The sequence below is a fragment of the Canis lupus genome, chromosome 14 (assembly GCF_048164855.1).
Source record: "Canis lupus baileyi chromosome 14, mCanLup2.hap1, whole genome shotgun sequence".
Lineage (NCBI taxonomy): Eukaryota > Metazoa > Chordata > Mammalia > Carnivora > Canidae > Canis > Canis lupus.
In genome coordinates, this window is record NC_132851.1 from 57,156,046 (window position 1) to 57,182,817 (window position 26,772).

Consider the following 26,772-nt stretch of genomic DNA (forward strand, 5'->3'; position numbering starts at 1 on the left):
ACAAATGGTCAGAGAAAGGAGAGTACTAAGTACATTAAAATGTTATAGATAATAAAGCTTAAGGATTAGAGTGTTTCTCAAGATACCAGAGATTGTGTCTTAAAATTTTGTTAACTATACTGGAATTAAAATATATATATATATATATATTGTCATGAATTTAGTAAAAGTTATGCAATGCAATAGAATTCCTTGTTTTAGAATTTGGAGGATCTAAAAATTATATCTGTACCTATATATCTATAAACCTACAGCCATTCCATATTTATATATAATTGTGTTTGTATCAGCGCTCTGCCTCTCATTTTTAAGTTAATTTTGAAATGTGATAAAAACTAGCTTATATTAATAATGTAATTATCTAGAATTATTTGTTTTTATGTTTTAGGAAACTAACAAGTTTTCTCCATTCCACTTCAAATCCAGTATTAAAGTAAATCTATAGACATTTTTTAGTCTATGTATTACGTTTTACCCTATAAATTGTTCCTACATATATTCTGGGTTCCATTTTATTTTTCATTTTTAATTTTTAAATGTCATTTCTTATATCACTATGATTTTCCCTGAACTAGGTAATTGCATATGTTTTTAATCTCAAAATGATAAAGACTACATTCAGAGATAAAAGATATTCAGACAGCAAGTTTTTCTTATAAGCTAGTTTCAATGCAAAACACTCATTTTTAACTGGCTTTCTCTTCACCCATCTCTACCTTCATAAAATAAAATAAGACTAAAGTTGAATCCTTTTTTTAAATTAGAAGTTTTTACTCCTCTTTCTGTTTTTTATCATGAAAAGTAATAAAAAGTAATTGGCTTATAAAAGTTAAAAAATATATCAAATTAATCACCAAAATTTATTGAGCTCATAGCAAAAATTCCTTAATCTGTGAAATAAAATAATTTCAAAAGTCTCTCCCAGTTCTAACACTCTATGAGTCTGTGAATATGTAGCTAAACTAACTCATTTAGTGTTCAGTGATTTCCCTTACTCCACATTTTATGCTTGGTTCTTTCTTTCTTTTTCTTTCTTTCTTTCTTTCTTTCTTTCTTTCTTTCTTTCTTTCTTTCTTTCTTTCTTTCTTTCTTTCTTCTTTCTTTCTTTCTTTCTTCTTTCTTTCTTTCTTCATCTTTCTTTCTTTCTTTCTTTCTTTCTTTCTTCTTTCTTTTCTTTCTTTCTTTCTTTCTTTCTTTCTTTCTTTCTTTCTTTCTTTTTCTTCTTTCTTTCTTTCTTTCTTTCTTTCTTTCTTTCTTTTTCTTTCTTTCTTTCTTCTTTCTTCTTTCTTTCTTTTTTCTTTCTTTCTTTCTTTCTTTTCTTTCTTTCTTTCTTTCTTTCTTTTTTTCTTTCTTTCTCTTTTAATTTCATGATACAGTCAACTGACTAAATTATATTTATCCATATAAGATAGCATTTTTATCTAATCATTCATTTTTATGTGGAGTACAAATGGAAGGTAGGACATACGAAATATAATGATATATATATCGTAGGCTCCACACCTATCATGGAGTCCAGTGCAAGGTTTGAACTCACAACACTGAGATAAAGATCTGATCTGAGATCAAGAGTCAGACCAACAGAGTAACCCAAGAACACCTACATTTTTCTTCTTTTTATGAAATCCTATTAAATATGAATTGTGTCCTTTTTTTCCCTTACCTCCCTGGGATAAGCAAAGAAAAGTTTTATTGGGAGGAAAAAATATGGATGGAAAAATACACCTAAACCTTTGTACTAGCTCATCATGCTTAAAAAGACTATACTGAAAGAACTGCTTAGATTAGAAAGTTTTGTTTCTATTGTATATTTGTTTGTTTTTGATTTTCTTTTCACTTTGATCTATGAGGTCTCTCCTTTTGTAAAACAAATAAAAAAAAGGATTCTTTAGAATCACTTCACAAGAAACAGTTCTTGTACTGAAATACACAGGTATTTTCAATAACAACTATATATCAACTCTGATGGGATTTTAAGTCAGACTAGCATGCAAAGTGCAGAGTATATTAAATTAGAAATATTAAAGTAGAAAATGTGAATTGCCATTGATCCCAGAAAATAAGTGTAATGACAACTTTCCATTATAATTAATTTATTCATAATATAATTTATTAAATTATTCCATTAGTTGTGGAAATGCATCAGTATGAATTATCTCTGATTCCTCTAACTTTAGTTAATAATATCAAAGAGATCAATATTTGTTAATTTTTGTCAAGTTATTCATTCATGTATTACTTTGATTTAGAATTGCTGGGTGCTTAAATTGTTCTAAATTAAGTCTAATCTCTCTACAGTGGTTGAGTGTATATCAAATGCATTTTATTGAAAGATTTAACAAAAAATTTACTGATCAAATATTCTCATTTATTTCATGTTTTAACTGTTTAAAACAGATTAAAGTAATTAAATTTAAAAATATTTTTCCAAAATTATTTGAGAAACAATAACAATGTAATATGTAGACAGTAATGATATTTATAGGCCATAAAAGGGAAAGCATTGGATATGAGGGACACTTATGGAATTTTCCCAGTGCAGGTTTAAAAACAAAAATAAGTAGAATAACAGAGATAACATTCAAGAAGCTATAAATGCAAGTTTTGAACTAAAATTATCTTTGCTGTAAATTATAAAATATTCATTCAACTTTATTGTGGTAAGTTCCACATGGTGCTTCATAATGACTGGAATGAACAAAACCTTACAGATTTATCCTTATTAGGAATTGGTAAGTTGATTAAAGCAAAGGATAGTAGATGATAGCTATAAATCGAAAAAAAAAGTAAAAATGTTAGTAAAGCCTTTTTGAAATATATTTACTCTGAGAAGATTCAGAAAATGTGTTTTCTTATCTTTTAAAGAAAACACTATTTTTGTGATCTGCAACTTTATATTCCTAAAAGTTGGATAAACTAGAAATGTCAGTCAATTTAAATACAAATGATTCTACGCCTTCAGAAAATTAAACCTAGGAGTACATACAGATTAGTTTTTCCAAATGATCCATTTTCTGTCTTTTTGCATAGAAATAGGCAATATCAATGCAGTACTTTTAGTGCTGTGTTAAACAGAATCCTTCAAGGATTTAGGTGGTATTAGATTGTACGTATGGCTTTCTGTATAAATTAAAGCATTTCACAAACTTATCAAATGGAAGCAAGTTCAGTATGCTGGGAGTCTAAAATTATATTTGAAGGAGCTCACCAAGACAATGAATTAAAAATATTTATTTTTAGTCCTTTCATGAGGTTTACAAATTAATATTTGCTCTTCCTTATTATAATGACATGAATAATATTTTGTAATGTTTTGGAAAATCATCAAAAATAGTACAAACTCAATTCAAGAATCACAACGCAGATACTTTTTTTTGGACCCTTCCAGTAGTCATTAATTTGTCACTACCTTCTGTAGACTCTTGTCACATGTAGTTTAGTGTTTTCATGTGACCCAAAATATATTTTGCCTGACCTCTATCTTCCCCAGCAAACTGTATTGCTCTTGCATCTTAACAGAGGAAATTTCCAAATTGATAAATATGTGCTAAGATAATGATGGTTACTTACTTTTTAATAAAATATCCTTCAAAGTATAGAATATTGCTTGGTTAGTTTTCCTGAACCAGAGCGTTACAAGACAATAGCATTCACGCATCACTGTGATAACTAGGAATGTCCTGAAATATCTCCAACCTGATATTATCAAAAGGTCCCTTAAAAAAAAAAAAAAAAAGAAAATTAAATTCAAAGTAAGTAAAAGAAAAGGAACAATAAATATCAGAATGGAAATAAATGACTTATCCCATAAAACAAAGAGAATAAAAGTCAGTTTTAAAGATCAGCTAACATCAGTGAACCAGGTGAATTAGTGAGGCATATTAAGAAAAAAGAAGGAAGATATAAATTTCAAATCTTAGAAACAAAGAGGCGACATGATATAGATAATGAGAATTAAAAGGATAATAAAGGGGCACATTGGTGGCTCAGTGGTTAAATGTCTTCCTTTGGCTTAGGTTGTGATTTCAGGGTCCTGGGATTGAGTCCCACATGGGGCTCTTCACATGGAGTCTGCTTCTCTCTCTGCCTATGTCTCTGCCTCTCTCTGTGTGTCCCTCATGAATAAATAAATAAAATCTTAAAAAAAAAATAAAAGGATAATAAAAGGAATATCCAGTAATATTATCCCGAGATATTTGATAACTTGAAGTAGACAACCTAGTTAAGAGATACAAAATGCCAAAATATGCACAAAAAGAAATAAATAACCAAACCACCCCTACATACATTCAACATATTTAATATGTAGTTCAAAACATCCCTTAAAGTATGGCTTTACTAGTGAATTCTATCACACTATTAAGGAAATGAAGATATGAATTCTACACAATTTTTTCCAGAAATAAAAGTGGAGAGAATTTTTCAACTTACTTTATAAGTCTAATATTACCCAGATAACAAAATCAACTAAGACAATATAAGAAAACAAAACCACAGACCAGATCTCTCATGAATACAGAAAAAAAATTTTAATAAAATTATAGCAAATTGAATATAGGAAATTATAAATTTTTACCAAATCATATTAAGAAAATATAAAAAAGATAATCAATTGTGGCAAAATTGATTTTATTTCATAGGGATATAACTGCTTTAACATTTGAAAATCAACTTATTCAGGGGTGCCTAGATGGCACAGTTGTCTAAGCATCCAGCTCTTGGTTTCAGCGCATATTGTGATCTCAGGGTCATGGGATCAAGTCCCGCATGGGGCTCCATGCTCAGTTTGGAGTCCACTTGGGTTTCTCTCTCTCCTCCTCCTGTACCTTTTCCCTCATCCCACTCTCTCTCTGTTGTCTCTCAATAAATAAATAAATCTTTAAAAAATTTATAAAAGAAATAAAAAGAAAATCAACTAATTAAATTCACCATATTAATAGACTAAAGAGAAAAAAAAACTAAAGCCATATAGTCATCTCAATATAGATAAAAATGAGAGATAAAATTTAAATCGATGAAAGCAAAAAGAGACTTTGTAAACTCAAAATAGAAAGGAAATAAAGGATATATCTCCAAAATTCTTAGTAATCATATTTAATGGAAAAACAACAAAAACAACTTCCTTTATGATTAAGAATAGGTCAGGGATATGCATTCTTACTATTCTTATTCTTCATTGTACTAGATGCAATCACCATTTTTACAAAGAAAGAAAAATAAATAAATAAAATACTAGTTTAAAATGAATAAGCAAAATACACTCTATTTGCAGACAACTGAAGGCTATAGGAAAAATTTTAAGGTCTCTATAAGACTTATCAAAACTAATAAGTGAGTTTAGCAAGGTCAAAAGATACAAGATAAATATGTTATCAATTATATTTATACATACTACATCCAACACTAGAAATCAAAATAAACTTTTAAAATAACATTAGAAAGTGGTATATTTATATATACCTTCACAAAATATATGTCAATGTGTCCATTGAAAGCTGAAGAGCAATTATGCAAAAAATTAAAGAAATAAATACATAAGAAACATACCATGCTCATTGAACAGAGAATTCAGTATTGTTAAAAAGTCAGTTCCTTCTATATTGTGCTATAGTTAGTTAAATCCCAATAAAAAGAGAGAAGGAAAGTTTTGTTTGGTATAAATTCATAATATAATTCTAAAATATACATGTATGTGGAAATGCCTCAGAATAGTTAAAATAATCCACCCCCCCAAAAATTTGAAGAATTTACATGACCTGATATCAAGACCTACTATGAAATCATACTGACCAATACTGTTTCCTGGTTTCAGAATGGAAATTTAAAAATTGGAAAAAAAAACAAAATCCAAAAAGACTTTTTTGGTAATGAATATCACATAGGTGATGGACTAATATTCAACAAATGACTAAATAATTCAAATTGAAAGACATAATGTTTTCAATAAAAGTTACCAAAAACAATGAAATATTTACATACAAATAAAAAAAACAACCCTCAGTGCTTACAACATATAAAAAATGTCTCAAAATATCTCATAGGACTGTACAAGAGATAAGAAAATACAACTGCTTCAGGAGCAAAATTAGTATAAAATTTTGTGACCTAGCCTTTGGTTGAGATATTTTAAAGAGCCTACTAAAGGAAAGAAACTACAAAAATTGTTCTTTAACAACTGGACTCCATAAAAATTAAAAAAATTTGCCCCTCAAAGACATTATTAGAAAAATGAAGAAAAAAATGAAGAAAAGCTACTTGTTTAAAGAAGATATGTGCAGGGATCCCTGGGTGGCCCAGCGGTTTAGCGCCTGCGTTTGGCCCAGGGCGCGATCCTGGAGACCCGGGATCAAATCCCACGTCGGGCTCCCGGTGCATGGAGCCTGCTTCTCTCTCTGCCTATGTCCCGGTGCATGGAGCCTGCTTCTCTCTCTGCCTATGTCTCTGCCTCTCTCTCTCTCTGTGACTATCATAAATAAATAAAAATTAAAAAAAAAAGATATGTGCAAATCCTATATCTGGTAAATTAGTTGTATATAGAATAAATAAAAAGCTTCTAAAATTTAATCATAAGATAAAAAAATTAAAAGAATGGGTACAAACTTGACAGGTGTTTAACCAAAAGCAGATATCCCAATGGCAAATAAGTACAGGAAAAAATATTCAGTATTATTAATCAATATTGCATGCAAATGGAAACCATATTGTGGTAGTACTTTGTGTATAGAATAAAATTCTAAATGTTGAAAATTTTAGGTATTTGCAAAAATGCATAACAAATATAATGTTCACGCATTGCTGACAAGAATGAAAAAAGAAAATAAATCTATGGGTTCTTTGTGAAACAGTTTGACAATTTTCTTTAAACTGCATGTATCAGATGTCCCAGCTGTCCCACTCTTAGGTATTTACCTAAGGTTTTTACCTTACATATTTATCTAAGAGCAACAAAAATATGTCAACACAAAGACTTGTATTTAAACGTTCCTGTTCTAAAAAATTTATTCGTAATAGACACAGTTAGAAACAACAAGAAAATACATCAGGAATATTGATGTATATGCTAATTTTACATATCCATACACTAAAATATTGCTCAAATTAAAAGAATAAATTATTATTACACACTGAAATATAGATTAATCATAAAACCATTATTTTACGGAAATAATAAGTCTGATACAAAAGACTGCATACTGTATGATTCCATTTCTAATAAATTCTATAAAAGGCAAAAATATGACACCAGAAAACAAATGATTGGTTTCCAATTGCTAGATGAGGGTGTGTGTGGGGGGGGCAGTAATAGCAATTCTGTATCATGATCATGTTAGTGGTTTTGCAACTGTATATATCTGTCAAAACTCTTGGAACTGATAGCTTAATATTAATGACTTACTTTGTTTATAAATTGTATCTCAATAATGCTGCTTGAAAACAAAAGAAAAATGTTCATAGACTAAACATCACAATTCAAATGCAGAAATTGTCAGAACAGATAGAAAGAGCAAAACTCAACTACATGATGCATGTTAGAAATGTGCTTTAGAAAAAAAATTAAATAAATAAAATTAAAAAAGAAAAGAAAAGAAAATAAATGTGCTTTAGGGATCCCTGGGTGGTTAGTGGTTTGGCGCCTGCTTTGGCCCAGGGCGCGATCCTGGAGTCCCGGGATCGAGTCCTGTGTCGGGCTCCCGGCATGGAGCCTGCTTCTCCCTCTGCCTGTCTCTCTGCCTCTCTCTCCCTATGTCTATCATGAATAAATAAATAAATCTTTAAAAAAATTAAAAAAAGAAAAGTGCTTTAAATATAAAGATAAAATGGATCCTGTGTGCATCATACAAAGAATAAGAAGAAAGGCATGATTATTTAAATATTAAATAGTTTTCAATACATACAATATTAAAGAGATTGAGAGCAGCATTTAATAATGATAAAATGTCAATTAATTATAAATAAATTTCATTTGTAGATTAATATAAGAATTCAAAAACATATGGAACTAAACTTGACAGATATGAAGTGAGAAATAGCCAATTCCAAAATCATAGTTGAAGATTTTACCATATTCCACCCCAGCAATTAATAGAGCAATTAGACATATATGTGCGAACATATTTAATTTTAATAATATTGCTAATCCCTTTGAATTAATTGATATTTACAAGACACTAAACATTCTTTGCATGTGCACATAATATATTCTCTAACATAGAACAGATGCTGGATCAAATGACCAGTTTCAATAATTTGAGGACAAAAATCATGTAGAGTTATCTGATCACAACTGAATTAAATTAGATAACAATAAACATATAGTAAAACTCTACATATTTGAAAAAAATTATTTTATTTATTTTTTAAAAATATTTCATTTATTTATTCATGAGGGACACAGAGACAGAGATAGAGGCAGAGACACAGGCAGAGGGAGAAGCAGGTTCCATGCAGAGAGCCTGATGTGGGACTCGATCCCGGGACTTCAGGATCACACCCTGGGCCGAAGGCAGGTGCTAAACTGCTGAGCCACCCAGGGATCCCCTATATTTGAAAATTTTAATACACAATTCTAAACAAGAAAGAGTTCAATAAAAAAAATTCCATTTCCTAGACTGAGTGGTTTTATGTTTAAATTAGGCAATATTTCAAATATGCTTAGCTGTCATGTGCTTTATAACCGATTTTTTTTCTTTTACATAATGGAGTGAATTAGATTACTGACTTTCTTATTCTCACACTTAACGAAAACCAAATCCAGACACATTTATCACACATTTTATGTAAGTGAAACAATCCGGTGATATAATGTTCAAAGTTTTGGCCAAAGTATAAAATTATTTTTCTGGCATATTGCAGCAAAATGCTTAAAACTATTCTTAAGAGCAATGTTGAGAAATAAACTTAGATAGATAAAAGATCATTTTAAGGAAATCAAACAGAATATGAAGGAAACTGATAATATAATTGAATTAGTAGTACCTTAAAAATAGTAATAGTTTAAGTAAAACTCTTCAATTACACTACAGCTCTTTCTTAATCAAAATACAATTTTAGACCACTGGGCCCTATTTGTTTGACAAATTTAATCCTTGCCTAACTTAGTTTTTAGAATTCATTCAATGTTTCTATTAAAGTGTTATGGCATTTGAGGTTTAAAATATTAACTGTCCAGAGCAAGTGGTTCAGAACATTAAGCATTGGACTCTTAGTTTTGACTCAGGTTATGATCTCAGGATCCTGAGATTGAGCCCCACATCAGGCCCCGATGCTCAGCATGGGGTCTGCTTGAGATTTTCTCCCTCTGCCCCTCCACCTGCTCTCTTTCTCTAAAATAAAATGAATAAATAAAATCTTTAAAAATAAAGAAATAAAATGTGAATTGTCCACTTTACAAAGTGGGATAAAGAAATCAATGTTTTTTTCATCAAGTGTTAAGGGCACAAAGTATTGACCTATTTAAATCAAGTAGGATGGAATAAATTGAATGGTTTTAATATTGGATTAATTTTGCAAAATATAATTATGCCAATTTTGCATTATATTTTTAAAAGATTAATTTAAGAGATTAAAATTATCTTTAATCCTTTTAACTGCCAATCTTTTTTTGGTTGACAGATTAATCAGTCTGACAGAAGATAATTTACTTATTTTAGCAAATGACTAATACTTTTTTGGCTTTCATGAATTTCTGTTTTTATTATCTGTCACAACCAATTTAAACTTATAATGGTTAAGAGTTCCTCTAACAAAGCCAGATATAGATTATGGCAGATAGGTAGATATATAGATTGATAGACATCAATCTTAAAAGCCTATGTTGTCGAATAAAGGGGAAAGGAGAAAAAATGAGTGGGAAATATCAGAGAGGGAGACAGAACATGAGAGACTCCTAACTCTGGGATATGAACAAAGGGTAGTGGAAGGGGAGGTCGGCGGGGGATTGGGTGACTGGGTGATGGGCACTGAGGGAGGCACTTGGTGGGATGAGCACTGGGTGATATGCTGTATATTGGCAAATCAAACTACAATTATAAATAAATAAATAAATAAATAAATAAATAAATAAATAATGCCTTGTCAATGAAATTATTTAGAGATATTGGTAGCTATATTAAAGAAACTAAGTCAGTATTCATGTGTCAAATATGAATAGCTTTTTTTCTTTTATATTTTTAATTCTGTCAACATAATCATCTATTCTTTTGCTTTAGGAGAAGTGATTTGCTTTACAATTTCAGGCACATACACAGAAAAAAGGGAGAGTGATTTCTGAAAGTCTTTTCTTCTTTTTAAGATTTTATTTATTTGTTCATGAGAGACAGAGAGAGAGGGAGAGAGAGAGGCAGAGACACAGGCAGAAGGAAAAGCAGGCTCCATGCAGGGAGCCCGATGTGGTGGGACTCCATCCTGGGACTCCAGGATTACTCCCTGAGCCGAAGGCAGATGCTTAACCTCTGAGCCACCCAGGCATCCCTCTGAAAGTCTTAAAGCATTTTTTCAAAGTATATATGTAACATGTACCAAAATATATTTTATATCTCTTTAAAGTGACAGAATGCAATTAAATATATTTTGCATTTATATATTTGGAATAAAATGTATATTATATATATTTATATATTTGGAATAAAACTGCTAAGATCTTTGTTTATATATTGGCTCAATACATGTATTATGTATTGGAAAAGAATCACATAAATCAAAATGGAAAATTTTATTTATTTATTTATGTATTTAGAAAATTTTCCTGGAAGTGAATGAGTAACACTTCTCGCGTGCCTGGGTGGCTCAATCGGTTGAGCGTCCTACTTTTGATATAGGCTCAAGTCATGATCTCAGGGTTGTGAGATCAAACTCCATGTCCATTTCCAACTGCTTAGGATTCTCTCTTCCTCTGTCCATCCCCCCACTCTTTCTCTCTAAAGAAAAAAAAAATACGCACACACACACACACACACACACACACATATATTTAAATAGAACTTCAATTGAAATAAAAGGAAAGAAAAGATCATTTAAAATAAGTGGTAAAATGTCTACTTACTTACCTTTATGGATGATGGAAAAACTGCAAATTCTGAAATTTTGGCACTTGAGTTACTTAAGTGTACCAATGTATTTCAATTGAAATAGAATTACATACTTCACAATTAAAATGAAAAAGTAAGATAGCAAGATACATTCTCTTTACTCAAGAGAAAGTAGATAAATTTAAATAAAAAAACAAAAACTAAATTTTAGTATGTAAAAAATTGGATGTTTTTGATAATTTGTCATATTATTTTTTACATACTGTGTGTAAAAGATTGCATAGGATTTTTGAGGATAAGAATGAATAAATAATAAACCATCTTTATTATTAAGGAAATTATAGTAAATAATATTATAAAAGTTAAATTCAGATTGATTACATAGTAACTGCTTTTAACCAAAAAATATAACAACTATTTTAGGGAAATTTCTAAATTTACTTAAAACTTCAGTTGGGCCCTGGATATGGAAAAGAAGGTCATGTTTCTCACTAATTATAAAGCAACCTTAAGTGCTTCCATAATGACAAAATTTACAGAGAACCAACATTCCCATTTCAACAAAGCTCATGGTGACTATAATCCAGATTTGTCAATTTGCTATGTAGATTTTTAAATTTAATTTAATTTTACTTTATCTTGTATCTTTATTTTATTATTATTTATTATTAAAATTATTATTTGTTTTGTTTTGAGCCAGACTACCCTCTCAATAGTTTCCTTGGTTCTTTTTTCTAAGATTTTATGTATTTACTCGTGAGAGACACAGAGAGAGAAAGGCAGAGGGAGAAGCAGGCTCCATGCAGGGAGCCCAATGAGGGACTTGATCCCTGGTCTCCAGGATCACACCCTGGGCTCAAGGCGGCGCTAAACCGCTGAGCCACCAGGGCTGCCCAATGTCCTCAGTTCTGATGTTCCTCAAAGCTTGACCATCTAAAAGCAGTAACTATAATTTTGATCAGAGGGAATTTGAATATCTATTGAAATGTTATGAAAATGTGTGACTGACTAGACTTGGCCTGGGTGAAAATACAGAGACTATGCATATTAAGTTAGAAAGTATGTTGTTTTCTCTTGAAAATCTTATAAGAATACTAGAGTAAAAAGGCTCACATTTTAACATAAAATTTGCCTAAAATATATGTGGCTATGCACCAAAAGATAGTTGCATAACAATATTGAACATACATTTTTATGGCATACTATCAATAGTAGGGGCACAAAGAGAAAATTCCAGTTTTTCCATTTTATTTGGACAAACTTAACATTACCCTACCTTCGTTACAGCATCTAAGATACAGGAAAAATTAAAATATGTAGCAGCTAAAAGACACTTGTATTTGTTAGAGTTCAATCAGAATGATAGAATCACTAGCAAAAATATATATTAAGAAATTAATGGCAGTGCTGGCTTTCTGTATTGTGGGGCTGCAAGGCAAGATCAAAGTGTTTTGCACAAGCCATAAGAAAGGGTAAGTTGGAATCTCAGGCATGAGCTAAGGCTGTTGTTATTCATAGGTAGAATTTTTTTATTCCTTCAGGAACTTTTTTAGCTCTTAAATCCTTTTAACTATGAAATCAGGCCCACCCAGACTAATCGGGATAATCTTAAAGCAAACAATTATGAGTTTTAATGATATATACAAAATAGCCACACAGCAAAACTTAGATTAGTGTTTGATTATTTGAATAACTAAGCACCGTAGCCGAACCAAACTGACACGTAAAACTTGCTATGGTAACAGTGAAGGCATATTGTAAATATTAGACGCTGAAATATAATATAGGATAATTGTATTTATCTTTACTTTTATTTTTACTAATGCTCCATTACACAGGCATAACTTATTCTTGACTTATTCTAAAGAAGCTGAGAAGAGGTCTTCAATGTTGGTAATAAGCAAAAAGTGGGAGCCTGGGTGGCTCAGCGGTCTAGCACCTTCCTTCAACAAAGACCCTGATCCTGGAGACCCCGGGATCAAGTCCTATGTCAGGCTTCCTGCATGGAGCCTGCTTCTCCCTCTGCCTGTGTGTGTCTCTGTGTTTCTAATGAATGAATAAATTTTTTAAAAGTCTTGAAAAAAAATAAGTAGAAAGTGGGAATTAAAATCAATGTTTGAGATAACATGCTTTTTTTTTTATTTTATACTGTACTGCCTCACAGAAATAATGAGACAGAAATAATGTGGACAATTATAGTCCCATAATTTATTGAGAACTATTGTTTGCTGTGATGTATGGATTTCTTTTGTCTTTAATGACTACCTTCACAATTTACAAGTCCTTAGATACATTTGCTGTCTTACTTTTTCATTTCAATTGTGAAGTATGTAATTCTATTTCAATTGAAATACATTGGTACACTTAAAACAAGTAACCCACGCCAAAATTGCAGAATTTGCAGTTTTTCCCTCATTCATAAGGGTGAATAATACAGGTACTTGTATTAACTAGTTTCCTAGTATAATAGAGGATACATCATCATTTTATCCATTATATATTGATTTCTTTTTTTTGTCAATAGAATATTTTTGAGGGATGATGTGACTTCAACAAGTCAAACAATAAAAAGTATATATAATTAATTTACATATAAATTAATTACAATTTAAATTAAAAATAATTAAAAATTAAAAGTATATAGAATTAATTTAGTATTTGACAGAATATATATATGTACATATGAATCAGATAACTAAGAGGGCATAAAAATATAAGCATTTCATTAAAATATTAAATATATTATGCTATAGACTATGTGTTGATAACATGCATTGCATCGTACACATAAAACTTTAATAAGTATCTGTTGATTATATAAATAAATATTTGTACTGCTCATGATTATTGATTATTATTTTTGGCTGTAAGTGGTTTGAAAAGCAAGCATGAATATTATATAAGATGGTAAAATAAGGGCAGCCCGGGTGGCTCAGCGGTTTAGCACCTGCCTTCAGCCCAGGGTGTGATCCTGGAGGCCCCGGATCAAGTCCCACATCAGGCTCCCTGCATGGAGTCTGCTTCTCCCTCTGCCTGTGTCTCTGCCTCTCTCTCTCTGTCTCTCATGAATAAATAAATAAATTAAATTTAAATTTTTTTTAAAAAGATGATAAAATAAGATTATGAAGTTAACAAACTTTCCAGAGATTCAGGACTATCTAGATATATTTTACCATTATAAGAGCAATGGACTATTAAATCTCTATAGCACTTATAACTAAGTGAAATATTTCTTGATACTGGTATAGACTTAATCATTTCTATTCACCCCAAAGCAACAACAAATAAGCTTCAATAAGTACTGACAATGAATAAATGGAAAGGCAGCCATTTAAGTAAAAGAGAATATAATAACTTCTTTGTTTAAAATGAATTTGAGATTAGTACGAAGTGGACATAATCTGAGTCTTTTTTTTTTATAATCTGAGTCTCATACTGAAAGGTATCACTTGAAAGGAGAGCACATATAAAAAATAATTGGGGAAAAACTGACAAAATTTAAATTATATTAAACTTAATTAAAATGAAAATCCCATAGTTTTAAGATATTTTAGCACTCATTAGAAACATTAGTCATGAACATCACAAAACTAGGATGATAAGACAGTTTATTGATAAAGGGAGTATCTATGATTAGAAAAAAGTTCAACATTCTATAGATATATAACAATAAGTAGAATGACAGCTTTACCACAAATTTGGTGGTTTAAAACAACAGAAACATATTCTCATCACTCTGGAAGCCAGAAGTCTAAAAGAATGGCTGTGCTCCCTCTAAAGTCTCTAGAAGATGATATTTCCTTACCTTTTCTAGCTTCTGTATGTGTCTCTACTTTTAGCTGAATCACTCCAATCTCTCCCTCTTCATTTGGCCTCCTTTTCTCTGTCTCTGTTCTATATACTCCTTATATGGATATGTGCCCTTCAAATTAAGGCCCAGGAAAATATAAAGGAAGATATTTTCCTGACATTCTTAACTAAATACGTCTGCAAAGACCCTTTCTCCAAACAAGGTTATATTCATACCTCTGGAACATGATCATATCCTTACTGGTGGTGTTATCCAATCCATTGCAGTGCATTTGCTACCTCCCTTGAAAATTAGTACTCCACATCCCAAACACATTTACCTCATCTAACATCACAAATGCCTCAACCCATTACAATATCAACTCTAAGTTCAAACTCTCATTTAAACATAATCAGCTCAAAAAAGTCCCAAATTTCATTATCTAAATCAGACACTGGTGAGATTGAGTATGATTCATTCTGAGATTAAATTAATCTCCATCTAAGAAACTAATTTAGAAAAAGGAAATATCTGCTTCGAAAATATAATGGTGGGACAAGCATAGGCTACAAATTTTCATTCCAAAAGATAAAAAAAAAAAAAAAAAAAAAAGGAAGGAATAAAGTGGTCACTAATCCCAAGCAAATTTGAAATCCAGCAGGATAAATTCCACTATTCTTCAATGTCTGAGGATAATCCTCTGTAATTTGATGTTCTGACTTCTGGGACTGCAGCAGCCCTGCCTTCTGCTCTGCCCATGGCAATCCTACACATCTTTGTGCAGGGCATGCAGGCTCTGCTGCCACAGTCAGCCTTCTTCTTTGAAGGGTAGAACAATTTGCAGCCAAGTGGCTCTCAGAATCCATTCTCTGCCTTCAGAATTTTTGAAAGTTTGTCAACCTTCTTTCTCTGTCTCTATCCTTTTTAGTCCAAGTAGACAGTATTTCTTCTAAAATAGAATTCTCAAAAATCTGATTCTCCTATGTGGAACAGGAGTCCATGCCACTAGATAAGTAAGACCTCTACAGATCTTTCCTTATTAAATGCATCTCTATTCCTGGCTTATGTTAAGATGGTTGAGTAGAGATCAATGAGTCACATAACCAATGTCTTCAGCAAAAGGTTTTATAGCCACATATTTTGTCCTCTGTCCTGAGCATCATTTTCCAACAGTGAATTTCCTAATTTTAATATCTTTCACAATCTGTGTAGGCCAAAATCTTCCCAAACCATCAAGAGCTGGTTCCTTTTTGCTTAGCAGTTCCTTTCTCAATTTATCTCTTTCCTCTTACATTTTACTATGAGCGGCAGGAAGAATCAAAGTTACACCTTCAGTGCTTTAAGAATATTCTCAACTAAATATACAAATTCATTTCTTACAAGCTCTACTTTCCACATAACCACAGAACACAATTTAAGCCAAATTTTCTGTCGTAACAAGGGCAGCCTTTCCTCCAGTTTCCATTAGCAGGTTCCTTATTTGCTTCAGAGCCATTTCTAGGACATTCATAGCTCTCCCAGCATTTTGTTCAAGGTAACCTAGGCATTCGGCCTCATAAGTCTCGAAATTATTCCAACCTTTACTCACCCAATTCCTAAGCCACTTGTACATCTTAGATATTTGTTACAGGAGCGTCTCATTTCCAGTCACCAAAAGCTGCATTAGTTTCTTGGGGCTTGCTTAACAAATTTACCACAAACTTTCTAGCTTAAAATAACAAGAAATTTATTTCTCCCCAGTCTGGATGTGAGAAGTCTGAAATCAAGGTATCATCAGGGTTGCACTCCTTCTAGAAGTTCTAAGAGAAAATCCTTCTTGCTTCTTCCAGTTTCTGGTGGCTCATTTCAAGATCCTTAACCTAATTTTGTCTGCATATATGCCACCCCACCCAAATAAGGTTACATTCACAGTGTTGTGCCCAAGATTGCGAATCCGAGAAACCACCAAGGAGCCTACACTGATGCAAGCACATGAGGGTTTATTAGCAAGCTCGAGCTTGGGTCCAAGTATACCCGACACAGCGGAGCAGGGACTTGGACCCCCAGGTGGGTTTCAGCTTAGTTTTAAGGGCTGGTCTAGGGGACCTCTAGAAGGCGGGGGGGGGGCTTCTCAAGTTATGTTTACATTCTGATATGGGGCTTTCAAGAGCATTGAGCTGTGTTCTCATTCTAATATGGGACTTTCTGCCACAGGCGTGGGCTCTGTTCTCATTCTAATAGGGGCTTCCTGCCCTTGGCTTGGGCTCTGTTCTTAGCTGTTTTCTTCCTGTAACTGAAGTAAGGTAAATCTCAGCTCTTATTCCCAGGGGTCTGGGATGGCTGCACTTGTGCTAACACTGAACTTAAAGTGGAATGGCCTTATTTTCTCGGCCTTCACAACAAATTCTGAAACATGAATATCTTTTGGGATGTACCATTCAACCCAATATAAGAACAGTAATAGTGTCCCCTTTCTACCTCTTACTTCCTTATGTCTCAGTTTTCCTTATCTGAAAATATGAAAAATACCACATATCAGACTTCAATGCCATGCTTGATTTTTTTTAAAGCTGTTTTCTGATTAGGTTTCCCTTGAGAAACATAGAACATTTTGAAAAAGATAGGAACATCAAATGAATGATGAAGGTATTAAATTAACATCTTAAAGAGCAAGTAGATTGAAAAAAAAGGAGCAGGGAGGTATCCAAAATGTTCGTGTGCATGCAGAGTGCAATTCTAATTTTAAAAATTAAGGTTAGGGCAGCCTGGGTGGCTCAGCAGTTTAGCGCTGCCTTCAGCCCAAGGTGTGATCCTGGAGACCCTGATCGAGTCCCACGACAGTCGGGCTCCCTGCATGGAGCCTGCCACTCCCTCTGCCTGTGTCTCTGCCTCTCTCTCTCTCTCTCTCTCTTTCTCATGAATAATTAATAAAATCTTTAAAAAAATAAAATAAAAATAAAAATTAAGGTTGTTGGAGATACAGGCTTCTGGCTATAAAATGAATGTCATAAGAATAAAAGACATAGCATTTGGGAATATAGCCAGTGATATCATAACAACCATATATGGTGACAGATGGCAGCTACACTTGTGGTGAGCATAGCATAATGTATAAAGAAGTTGAATCACTATGTTGCTATACCTGAAAGTGATGTAACATTCTGGGTCAACTATACTCAAATTAAAATAAAAGTATTATAAAAAAGTTAAAGTTGTTGACAATCTGTGACTATATAGCACAAATTTAGTAAAATAAAAAAAATATAACTAAATTAAAATATTAAAACCAAAATTCTGAGATACAGAACATACACAAGATTATAGAGATGGAGGAAAATTCCTAACTAATTAATACAACTAGTTCTATAAAGAGTTAAAGAAAGGAATGAGTTGAAGAGATGTTAAAATAATTTTTAAAGGAAGAGCTAAAAATTATGTGAATCTATAATTTTAAAGAGGCTGTTGATCAGGCAAAGCTTAAAAGATAACATCTTTAGCTACAATATGTTGTTGTTATTGCCTCTGGTTTATTTTGTATTTTGTTGTCATTATTTTGCATTACGGGTAATTTATGCTTATATTTTAAAATAATACATTGAAAAATCAGAAAAAGTCAGTAACCTACAAGATACCAAATATAAAATTTGTTTTAGACCATTTATGACGCTAAATTTCAGAAGACACTGGACTAAGCTTACAGATTTTGAAAAATTTAGAAAAACAACATCATGACCTGACAATATACAAATAAATAATTGTTTCCAGTGTGCAAGGGGAATAGAAAAAGATAGTGTGTGGGTGTGTGTGTGTGTGAATAGAAGATTTCAATAAGTATGCATCTGTGAGATGTTCCCTTAAAAAAATGGCTAGGTAACTAGGAGTCATCAGAATAAATAATTTAATATTGGATATTTTGTGGAAAAGGAAATTAAAGTAGCAAAATAGCAAATTAAAGTAGATATTAAAGTAGCAAAACATAAAAGTATGTCTAAAAGACTGCTAACAAGGCTATACACAGGATAACATCAATAATAATATTAGAAACTATTTGCATTAAATAATAACATAGTAGCAGAAATAATTCTTATTCCAAAATCTAATATGAAATAAATAATGTGAGATAATTAGAAAATGTATATGCTTGGAATATCTATCTTCGCCAAGATTAATCATACTTTTCATTTTTTCCCTTAAAATAGACTTTCTTCTAATAAACTACAATGGCATTATTACTCCTAAGACAACATTAATTATTATTAATTTTGTAATACAGTGAGTTCTTATGTCTCTCCTATATCTTTTATTCTGTAATATTTTTCCCATTAAAACTTTTAATATTTTTAATTTAATTTTTTAAAGAATTCAAGTTACATTCTTGTAAAAATGGCTCATATTATGAATTTATCAAACTGTTTCTCCCAATAAGCAATCAATATGAAATGGAAATAAAATTATAAAAATCATTAAAAATAAAATTCCATTGAAGTGTACTTAATGTTTAATACATATTTATACATATTTAATGTTGACAAACATTTAAAAATCAGATAATCATAAACCATAAATCTTCAGATTTTTTTTTTTAGATTTATTTATTTATTTATTCATGAGAGACACAGAGAGAGAGAGAGAGAGAGGCAGAGAAACAGGCAGAGGGAGAAGCAGGCTCTATGCAGGGAGCCTGATGTGCGACTTGATCCCAGGACTCCAGGATCACGCCCTGGGCAGAAGGCAGGCTCTAAACTGCTGAGCCACCCAGGCGTCCCATAAACCATAATTCTTGATCAAAACAGCTGAGACAAAACTTTGTATAATTGTGACTTTTTTTAGGTTTCAAATATAAATATAATTGAATATAGGTAGATATATAATTTAAATCTGTGCTAGTAAGAAACCCTCTGTCAGCTAAAATCATTCACATAAATACAAAGCATGATTGATATGTTCAATGAGATTGGTTTAAATAAATATCAGTATATATTGCAATAATTTTATTTTTTTGCAATATTTTTTACAATAATCAAAAGGTAAATCATGAACTTCAGATAAATGTACAAACAACATAGGTCAATATTTTATTTAATTGATTAATAAGGAACCAATAAGATGCTATAACTGGCTTTAAAAAATCCAAAAATGAAATATATGTAATTTAGCACAAAAATGATTGGCTAAGATTCTTGTGTAAAATATAAAACTGGTTATGGTCAACAAATTCTAAATATTTGAGGTAATTAAGATCCAACAGAAAGAATCTTTTTACATCTCTACTGGATAAGTCTCTACTAATTAGCAAGTAATGTCGTTAACCTTAAGACCTTAAAAAATAAAAAAGAATGACATAAACTGAATAGAGGCCCCTGGGCAATATCTGGGTATCTTGTGCTTTTCTATGTTTTTTTAAAGATGTGCCATCATCTTTTTAAAAAATCATCTCCAAAATATGGTGACATATTCTGACATATTAAATTGGTAAATGCATATCCTATATGTAAACTTCAATATATCAAATGCAAATGTAGTCATGAAAAAAATTGTGATTTTTATTATTTGATCACTAAGCAGATAAGTTGAAAGTAGGTTGCAAAATAAAGTAATGGTGATGCAAACATATATATTTCAGGAATTTTGAAAATTAAAACTATAAAATAAATTATGAAATTATACTGAGTAAAAGGAAAATAAAGCAACAGTTATACACTATAAAACTATTCCTAATGGCACTATTACTGTATAAATTAAATAATGAATTTATATTTGAGATCTATCATTTATACATAAACATATTTACTATCATAAGTTATATTAATATAAGAATATTACTGTATAAATTAAGACAAAAGTAGCTGCTATGACAGATAACTTTAATTTCCTTTTATGGATTATATGTTAAGCTACTTTGTCATCCTTTCTGCTGGCCTGGTTATCTTATTACTAATGGATTTGGTTTTCATTTTTCTTTTAATACAGTGTTCTCTCTGTCACTATTAAAAACACCTGCGGGATTACAATTGTTTCTTCATAAATGTTCTCAGTAAAGGAATTGCTTTAATGAGATGAAAGAGTAAAATTTAATATTCAAAACCTAAAACCCTGAACAAAGGAAATGAAATATTTATATTAAAATGTGCGAAATGAGCAATTCATAAATAGTTTTGAAGCATTTATTGTGAAACATGTATTAAAAAGTACGATATATTTAAAATTAAACAAATAATGTACAAGTACAGAAATAGACTAGTAAAGGTAAAAATAAATTGTAGCAATAGAAATGCAGGGGGGTTGCAATGTTAATTCAATTTATTTGAAGGAAATTTAAAGCATATTCCTAAATTTTATTTATGTTACATAGGTTGTAGTATAATCTTATTTAAAATCTCTAAGTAGATGATCCAAAATGATTTGCATCTGAAAATTTCATTTTTAAAATATGAAATCATTTAAATTAAGACCTTCTTAAGATTCAACAAGCTAATTTACAAAGGAACTCAAGAGATAGGAGATACGAAATATGTATTTCTTGGATGAATGACCTAAATGTGAGATTAAAAAAAAATCCTATAGGACAGCATAGGCAGTAACCTCTTAAACAATGGCCATAGCAACTTCTTACTAGATATGTCTCCTGAGACAAGGGAAACAAAAGCAAAAATAAACTATTGGGACTTCTTCAAAATAAAAAGCTTCTGTGTAGTGAAGGAAATCAAGAAAACTGAGGGTCACCCTATGAAATTAGAGAAGATATTTGCAAATATCAGATATTTGACATATCTGATAAAGAGTATCCAATATCTATAAGTAGTTTATCAAACTCAACACCCAAGATGACATGAACAATCCGATTAAAAAATGGCAGAAGACATGAATAGACACTTTTCCAAAGAAGACATCCAGGTAGGTAACAGACACATGAAAAGATGTTCAATATCACTCATCATCAGGGAAATGAGAGTGCAGAGAAATGGGAACCCTCTTACACTGTTGCTGGGAATGCAAACTGGTACAGCCACTCTGGAAAACAGTATGGAAGTTCCTCTGAAAGGTAAAAAACAACTACCTTACAATCCAGCAATTGTGCTACTAGGTATTTACTGAAAGTATACAAAAATACTGATTTGAAGGGACAGGAGTGCCCTGATATTTATAGCAGTATTATCAACAATAGCCAAATTATAGAAAGAGCCCAAATGCCTCCTGATGAATGGATAAAGAAGATGTAGGATATATATCTATCTCTATCTATCTATCTATCATCTATCTATCTATCTATCTATCTATCTATCTATCTATCTACCTATCTATCATCTATCTATCGAAACCTTGCCTTTTGCAACTACATGGATGGAGCTTGGGCAGCCCAGGTGACCCAGTAGTTTAGCACCTCCTTCAGCCCAGAGCATGATCCTGGAGACCTGGGATTGGGTCCCACGTTGGGTTCCCTGGATGGAGCCTGCTTCTCCCTCTGCCTGTGTCTCTGCCTCTCTCTCCTATCTGTGTATTATCATGAATAAATAATTTTTTAAAAAACAGTATTATGCTGAGTGAAGTAAGTCAGTCAGAGAAAAATACTATATGATTTCACTGGCATGTGGAATTTAAGAAACAAAACAGATGAACGTAAGGGGAAAAAGAGGCAAACCATAAAACAGACGCTTAACTATAGAGAAAAAACTGAGGGTTATTGGAAGGGACGTGGGCAGGGGGATTGGGTAAATGAATGATGGGTATTAAGGAAAGCATGTAATGAGCACTGGGTGTTTTTGTAAGTGATTAAATGACTAACTTCTGTGCCTGAAACTAAAATTACACTGAGTATGAACTAACTGGAATTTAAATAAAAACTTGAGAAAAAAAATACATATATATTTCTACCTTATGAGTTTGGATAAGAATATTCATTTATATTTAATACTTATCTAAATATGTAGTTTATATCCGTATACCTATACATACGTAGTTTTACGAGCATCTGAAGACACTAAGATTTATGTATATACATTTTAATTAACCTATTATGATGCTAACAGTTTCTCTGAAATCTGAAAGTTATAGTGAACTTCACTATCAATTTTTAAAAGAGCTAGAAGTTTTAAAGTTATCCATAAACCTATTATCTTTCAATTATTTCATTATTCAACAAAACAAATATGTAAATAAAAACTAAATAATTTAACATCCTTCACAGGAATCTTTTTTAAACTTCATAAATAGCTTGTGATTTTGTCAAAGAGTTGTGGTTGACTTAAAAAAAAAAATCTTTAAAAAAATATGTATTATACAGGGCAGCCCAGGTGGCTCAGTGGTTTAGCACTGCCTTCAGCCCAGGGCCTGATCTTGGAGACCCGGGATCGAGTCCCATGTCAGGCTTCCTGTGGGGAGCCTGCTTCTCCCTCTGCCTGTGTCTCTGCCTCTCTCTCTCTCTCTCTCCCTCTCTCTCTGTCTCTCACGAATAAATAAATAAAATCATTTTAAAAAAATTAACATAAATACAAATAGTATGTTCTTTAAGAGCTATACAACTCTATCATTTCATTTTATTAGTGTGAATTTTCAGTCTTTTTTATCGTAATTATATTGTGAAAATCACCTAGAACTCAGAGTGAAATGATAAAGATTTGATTCCCACATCTGTTGCTAATTTTGAAAATTAACCCTTGAAATTCATATTTCACTTTCCATTACCCTCTGAATAGTTATTGTGTAAAATTAGACAATATTGTTATAATTGGTACTCTACAGATTATTTACTTTAACAGTTAGATATATTATTTGTAGTCTATACAGAGAAGTGACATAATTCCTAATGCATTATCTCTTTTTAAACCTTGAAAATAAAACTTGCTTGTGTTTTGATTTAAATACCTTTTGTAGGAGGTCAGTAAAATATTTCCTTGATTTAATAAGTATTTAGGAATCTATACATATAAGGATGGAATCCAAGCAGCCAGATTATCGTTTAGCTCTGTTTCTTTAACTTTTCTTTGGAATTCTTCATCTTCTTCTTGGCATTAATGGGGTAGCAGGTTTGTGAGTAATTTTGTATATCTCCATTCAATATCTATACCTCTCATTTTAATGCTAAAATCACTTAATATAATTGAAAAATTGAAGAAAGCAGTAACATTGATTGAGTAGAGTAAATGTTAATTTAGCTCTGCAAATGGATTTTTTTTTCAGTGCCAATGATATCTAGCAATGTCTGGCAATGCTTATTTTTTTTATTAAGGAATAACTGGCATACAATATAATATTAGTTTAAGATATACAACATAGTGACATGATATTTTTATACATTATAAAATAGTCACCACAATAATTCTAATACCATCTGTCACCATAAAAATTTGTTATGGTACTATTGACTATATTCCCTATGCCATACATCCTGTGCCTTACTTATTTTGTAACTGGAAGATTGTCCCTTCTAATATCCTGCATTTATTTTGCCCATCCTCCTATACCTCCTTTCCTTCTGGCAACCATGAGTTTATTCTCTATAAGTTTGTTTCTGTGTTATTTTGTTTCCTTATTTTTAAAAATTCCACATATAATAGAAATCATACAGTATTTGTCTTTCTCGGACATATTTCACTCAGCATAATACCCTCTAGGTCCATCAATGTTGTCCCAAATAGCAAGATTTCATTCTTTTTTTTATGGCTAATATTATATATATATAATATATATATAATATATATTATATATAATTATATAATTAGAAATATATAAATATTATATATATAATTAGAAATATATAAATATATATATACATCACATCTTCTCTATCCATTCATCTATCAATGACACGTAAGTTGCTTCCATTTCTTAACTATTGCAAATAATACTGCAATATACATAGGGGTGCATATGTCTTCTTGAATTAGTGTTTACATTTATTTTTCAAATAAAAACCTATAAGTAGAATTGCTCAATTATAGTAGTTTTTGTTTTGTTTGTTTTGTTTTGTTTGTGGGACCTCCATACTATTTTCCAAAGTGGCTACACTAGTTTACATTTTCATCTGTAACAGTATGTGAGAGTTCTGTTTTCTTCTCATCTTTATCAGTACTTCTTACTTCTTGTCTTTTTAATAATAGCCATTCTAAAAGGTGTAAGATGATATCTAACAGTGGTTTGATTTGCCTTTCCCTGATAGATAGTAATGCTGAGCATCTTTTCATGTGCCTGTTGGCCATCTGTATTCTTTCTTTGGCAAAATGACCATTTTTAATCAGAGTGTATGGGAGTTTTTTGATACCGAGTCATAAATTTTTTAAATATATTTTGGATGTTAACCAATATATCATTTGTTAATATCTACTCCCATTCAGTTGGTTGTCTTTCTGTTTTGTTGATGGTTTCCTTCGCTGTACAAAGGGTTTTAGTTTGATGTAGCCTCATTTGTTTCATTTTTGCTTTTGTTGTCCGTATTTGAGACAGGTCCAAAACAGTGTTGCAAAGAATGATGTCAAAGATCTTCTTGGCAATCTTTTCCTCTAGAATTTTTATGGTTTCAAGTCTTACATTTAAGTCTTTAATCAATGTTGTCTATTTTTTGTATAAAGTGGTCCAGTTTCATTCTTTTGCATGTAGCTGTCCATTTTTCCTAACAACATTTATTGAAAAGATTGTCTTTTTCCCACTGTATATTCTTGTCTTTTCTGCTGTAGATTAATTGACCATATATAAGTGTGGGTTTATTTCTGCATTCTTTATTATGTCCCATTGATCCATGTGTCTATTTTAGTTATAATACCATATTGTTTTGGTTACTATAATTTCATAGTACAGTTTGAAATATGGGAGGGTGATACCTCCAGGTTTGTGGATCAAATCAAGAATAACATTCTCTATATTCAGGTTCTAGTGTGGTTCCATACAAATTTTACTATTATTTCTTCTAGTTCTGTGGTATTTAGATAGGGATTTCATTGAATCCGTAGATTATGTCTGGTTGTATGGACATTTTATTTTATTTTTTAAAAAGACTTTATTTATTTATTCATGACAGAGAGAGAGAAAGAGAGAGAGAGAGGCAGAGACACAGGCAGAGGGAGAAGCAGGCTCCATGCAGGGAACCCGACATGGGACTCGATCCCGGGTCTCCAGGATAACACCCCAGGCTGAAGGCAGTGCTAAACTGCTGGGCCACTGAGGCTGCCCCTGTATGGACATTTTAACAATATTAATTCTTCCAATGCATGAGTACAATATATCTTTCCATTTACTTGCATCATGTTCAGTTTCTTTCATCAATATGTCAGTTTTCAGAGTACAGGTCCTTCACCTCCTTGATTAAATTTATGTATAGATATTTTATTCTTTTGGTACCATTTAAATGGGATTTTTGTCTTAATTTTTCCTTCTGAGAGTTTATTAGTATATAGAAACAACAAATTTCTGCATACAGATTTTATATCCTGCATTTTTTATTTATTGGTTCTAATCTTTTGATGGAAACTTCAGGATTTTCTATATGTAATATCATGTCATCAGAGAATACTGACAATTTTACTTTTTCCTTTCCAATTTAGATGACTTATATTTCTTCTTCTTGCCTACCTGTTGTGGCTTGGACTTCTAATAATATGTTGAATAAAAGTGGTGGGCGTGGACATCCTCATCTTGTTTCTAATCTTAGAGGAAAAGCTTTCAGCTTTTCACCATCAAATATGATGTTAGCTATGAGTTTGTCATATATAGCCTTTATTATGTTGAGGATCATACCTCTTCATTTTGTTTAATTAAAGCTTTTTTAAATGAAAGCCGTTCGTGGTAGAACTGTGTCATGTTACTTTTTTTTTTTTTTCAATTAAAGGATAGTGTGCATGTCTTAGGTTATAAACAATCTTTCAGAAGTCATTGTTTCACACAGAAGTTAAGTTTTGGTTGAGTAGATATATACACATTCTGTAAATACAGTCATACATACATAGATACAAGTACAATTTTTACATTTCTTATGGTTGTTGATTT